The sequence below is a fragment of the Lactuca virosa genome, chromosome 9 (genome assembly GCF_052849685.1).
Source record: "Lactuca virosa cultivar CGN04683 chromosome 9, Lactuca_virosa_CGN04683_v6, whole genome shotgun sequence".
Classification (NCBI taxonomy): Eukaryota; Viridiplantae; Streptophyta; class Magnoliopsida; order Asterales; family Asteraceae; genus Lactuca; species Lactuca virosa.
In genome coordinates, this window is record NC_136434.1 from 136168892 (window position 1) to 136174584 (window position 5693).

Sequence of the window (5693 nt, forward strand, 5' to 3'; positions counted from 1 at the left end):
TGATAATGGAAAATCTTCTTTTGCGATAATGGAGCATCTTCTTTCATCTTTGTAAAAGTTGTTTGTTTTCTTGTAATAATTTAACATCTTATCTCTGCAGAGGATTTGATAATATTTTTGATAATTGATGTACTCACACAGTGTATAAATTTGATAACAGTTGAATAAATACTAACACAATTTGATATTTGCAGATTAATTAAATTTTTAATTTTGGTGTTATACCTTCAATGTAAGGTATTCTTTCATTTCGTATTTCACCCTCCACCCTTGGTGTCATACCTTTTTAGGTATTTTGCAAAAGTGTTTGTTATTCAAGGGGGGGTAGTACTACATGTTATCAAATTGTGTTAGTATTTATTCAACTGTTATCAAATTTATACACTGTGTGAGTACATCAATTATCAAAAATATTATCAAATCCTCTGCAGAGATAAGATGTTAAATTATTACAAGAAAACAAACAACTTTTACAAAGATGAAAGAAGATGCTCCATTATCGCAAAAGAAGATTTTCCATTATCAAAAAATGACAAAATATGATGCCAATTTGTCAAAAGCTTTACAGTTTTGTCTGCCACATCTACACTCCGACAAAGGCAAGTTGATTCAATAATTCTCAAGATTGATCCGGTAATCCTTCGGTTTCCCGTTTCAAGATATTTCAAGACTCCAAGACTCCTATATATTGAGGATATATGTTTTAATTAGAATCATCTCTAGGTTCTCTAAAAATTTCTCTCATTAAATTTCTCTCTAATGTTTAGTTCATGTATAAGAAAAGTGTTCTCCTATCTACTTCTAGATGTTCAAAATCTTTAGATTTTCAAATCATACTTGCTCCAGACGGATGCTCTGATTGTAATTTAAAAGAAGGTAATATATAAAGAATTTTATTCAATTGTTGTATTATCTCTATGGCAATCTCATTTCGAGTTATTCTAACTATTAATTCTACAAAGTTTGAAATTTTTGTTAAAATAATACTCGCATTTAATAATAATCAAGTTAATCAAATTCATGCTTGAAATATTTAAATAACTTTTGTTCTTTTATTATTCATCATGTCTGATTCAAAGATACAAGCTAATCGTCATTATTATTGTAATCAATTAAAAGCTTTACAAGTTCTAATCAGTAATCATAAGTTTATAAGCAAAGATAGAAAACAGTTTTATAAACTAATGTATGATTTTTATCATCAAAAAATATCTGAAACTACTTGTTAATTTGTTCCGCAATTAATGAAACTACTTGTTAATTTGTTCCGCAATTAATGGTATCTTTGACAGATGTGGGAGAATTTTCTGAATTAGTTGGAGAATTGCGAATTTCTTGAAGTAATTGTTGTAGATCTTCAGGGGAAGAATTTGCAGCGGCACGAATTTTGCTAATAAGATTAGCATCTGGAGAAGATAGACTCTTGATAAGATTCGCTTCAATTTCTGGCTTTTGATTATACATTGATTGATAATGATTGAAAACAGCATGCTCGTTTGCTTGAGAAATTGTGACTTTATCCCACCATTTTAGACGAAATTGTCTATTGAGCCAAGGGGGATTTAAGTCTGTTGCTTCTTGATAAGAGAATGTCCAGGACATGATCCATGGAACTTTGAATAACATGGTGAACTATAACAAATATTCAAATTCTGGGATTTGTTGAATAAATAGTTCTTTGAATTTAGAAAATCCTTTGAGAATTTCAGTGGGTAAACAAATAGGAACAAGTCCCATATAACGATACCAATTGACAAACCATCTGGGGTATTCACAGTTGAAATTTTTATCAAAGAAAATGAACCATGAATGAGAATAGTTTCGAAGAAAAAATGCTTTAGTCCAAGCTTCTTGGTAATCATAATATGAATATCTTGGATAAGCAGGGAATTGATAAAGGGGTTTTTCGAAGGAAAGATTGGATGACCAATTTTCTGGAGAAATGATTTTAAGAATTCGGGCTTTGCTAAAATCAATAGATCCTTCCTTATTATTAGAACGGTGATCAATCTGAACAGATCCAGATTCTTGTAGAATGGTTTGATAATATTCTCGAGATTTGTAAGAGTTTTCATGAAAGGTTTTTCCTCGACCAAAGAGGTGTTCAGTAAGAACATGAAAACCTTGATTAAGCTTAAGAATTTGAGAATCTTCAAGTATTTGGATTTTCAAGAGATTTGGATTGAGAACATAAGGGGCTTTATTTGTAGGTTTAGGATTTGTTGAAATTTGTGTTTCAGAAGGAATAGGTTTTGAAAAAGGGCTAATTGATTGAACTTGAGAAATGTTTGGAGTAGCTAGTTTTGATTGTAGCATGTTTGAATAAAGTTGAGAATTTTTTGCAATTGGAGTTAATGGGGAAAAACGATTTTGACTTGAGAAAGGAACAAGCTTTTGATTAACTGGTTTCTTGTCTTCAATCTTGGAGGAAGACGATGAACTCATTTTCCCTGCAAAAATTCACGAGAAAGAAAATCTGGTAATGAATTGCTTTTCTCCTTTTATAAATTCAATATCGAAATCAAAATTGCCCAACAATGCTTGCCATCTAGCAAAAATTTGTTTAGAAATAATATTTTTAACAACCTTTTCTAAAATTGATTTTGCAGATTGACAATCAATTCTTAATAAAAACTTTTTCATAAATAAATCATCTTCAAATTTAGTAATACATAAAACAATACTTAAAATCTCCTTTTTAACAGTTGAATAATTCTTTTGAGTATTATTCCAAGCACCTGAATAAAAACGAACCAATTGTTCTTCAGAGGAATTTGATAATTTTTGTTTTAAAATACCTCCAAATCCAATATCACTAGCATCAGTTTCGACTATGATATTAGCATGAGGATGTGGTAAATTTAAACAAGGTAAAGAAGGAATTTTTTGTTTTATAAGTTTAACAATATTAGTATGTTCTTGAGTCCAAGGTTCTGGATTATTTTTTAATCTATTATAAAGAGGTTTGCAAAGAGTTCCTAAATCTTTGAAAAAATCATGAATATAATTTAAACATCCTAGAAACCGTTGAAGTTGTTTTTTTATCTATAATTTCATCAGGAAATTTATTAGAAAATTCTAAACTTCTTATAATAGGTTTAATAGTATTATTAACAATGTTATGTCCTAAAAATCTGATTTCATTTTGAAATAAATGCATTTTCTTAGCTGAAACAGCTAAGCCATTTTTATAAATTAAATCATAAAACTGATTTAAATGTTTGAAATGTTGATCAATAGATTTTGAAAAAATAAGAACATCATCAATATAAACAATTGAAAAACTATTTATAGGAATGATAATATCATTCATAACGTTTTGAAATTCAGAAGGAGCATTCTTTAAACCAAAGGGCATAACGTTCCACTCATAATGTCCAAAAGGAACATTAAAACCTGTTTTGTATTTATCTTCTTCATGAATTTGAATTTGCCAAAAACCAGATTTCATATCGAATTTTGAAAATATTTTTGAATCATAAAGTTTTTTCAATAAATCTCTTTTATTAGGAATAGGATATCTAATCCAATCTAAAACTTTATTTAAAGGTTTATAATTGATAACTAATCTTGGTGATCCTCTTTCTAATTCAGCAGCATTCATAACATAGAAAGCTGAACAAGACCAAGGAGATTTAGAAGGTCTAATTAATTTTTTGTCCAATAAATCTTGAATTTCTTTTTTACAATGAGATTCTAATTCATTATTCATATGAATAGCTCTTGATTTTGAAGGAATATCTTTTTCATTAAAAGTTTTAATATAAGGTAATTTGACAATATGTTGTTTTCTGTTCCAAAAGGCGTTTGGAATATTTGAGCAAACATTATTTTCAAACTTTTGTTTTAAAGCTATAATTTTGTCTTGAATATACTTATCTTGTAATTGATTATGTATACGAAAATCATTAATTTCATTGATAAGGTAATTTGCTTGTTTTGTTTTATAATTAAGAATATTAATAGTTGAATAAGACGGAGGTTCACAAAATTTAAACATAATTTCTTTTCCAAAAACTTTAGTAATAATTCCATCATCTTGAACCATAAAAGGATATAATTTAGTAATAAAAGGTGTTCCTAAAATTAAAGGAGAAGTAAGATTTTTTACTAAAATTAAATGAGTTTTATAACAATAATCTTGATTGTTACAAATATGAACATCGGAAACTTTATAATTTATTTTTAAATTGGTTCCTTCAGCTCCAGTAAGCCTAGAAGAAGTTTTTTCATAAAATTGAGTGGGAAATATACCTTCTTGTATACAGTTCATATCAGCACCACTATCAATTAGAGCAGTAATATCCATTTTAAAATTATCCTTTACTAAAGTTATTTGAGTATTCCATTTTTGAGAAATTTGATCATTTATAATTCTTTCGATAACCTTTTCATCTTTATTATCATTATTTTGTGAATTAATACTATTTTTTCCCTTTTCAAGAGTTATTAGATATGAACTAAAAGAAGATAGGTAAGTCTTACCATACTTACCAGATCAAAAGAAGATTTTCCATTATCAAAAAATGACAAAATATGATGCCAATTTGTCAAAAGCTTTACAGTTTTGTCTGCCACATCTACACTCCGACAAAGGCAAGTTGATTCAATAATTCTCAAGATTGATCCGGTAATCCTTCGGTTTCCCGTTTCAAGATATTTCAAGACTCCAAGACTCCTATATATTGAGGATATATGTTTTAATTAGAATCATCTCTAGGTTCTCTAAAAATTTCTCTCATTAAATTTCTCTCTAATGTTTAGTTCATGTCTAAGAAAAGTGTTCTCCTATCTACTTCTAGATGTTCAAAATCTTTAGATTTTCAAATCATACTTGCTCCAGACGGATGCTCTGATTGTAATTTAAAAGAAGGTAATATATAAAGAATTTTATTCAATTGTTGTATTATCTCTATGGCAATCTCATCCGTCTGGAGCAAGTATGATTTGAAAATCTAAAGATTTTGAACATCTAGAAGTAGATAGGAGAACACTTTTCTTAGACATGAACTAAACATTAGAGAGAAATTTAATGAGAGAAATTTTTAGAGAACCTAGAGATGATTCTAATTAAAACATATATCCTCAATATATGACATCTATTGTGCGGACGTGTGGACAATGCTATTCTGTGAGAATGAAAAAGAAAATATGTTATTTGATAATATGAATACGTTCAATCTTACATAACTATTGTCATTATCACACATTCTCACTAATTAAATCGTCTATAAGGTTATTATAGACTTTTTATTATTATTCTCATTCTGTCAGAATGTTTATTGAGTCGTATTCTGTAAGAATGAAAATGAGTGAAAAACGATGTGTGAGAACAAAAATGAATAAGAATTAGTGAGAATGCATCAAAATGACGATATTTGTGTGAGGTTGAACGTATTCGCATTACTAAACAACTTATTCTCTTAGTAATTCTCATAGAATAGCACTGTCCACACGTCCGCACAATAGTTTTTCATCCACATTATAATCTAGCTCTCTCTATATATATATATATATATATATATATATATATATATATATATATATATATATATATATATATATTATCTTTGTTGCAGAGAATAATATAATTTAAAAAGAAAGTGATAAACTTCGGTATATCAAATCCCAACCCAACCCATCGATATTGACCTTTTATCGAGTCCAATTTAAGCGACTAATTTTATTATATG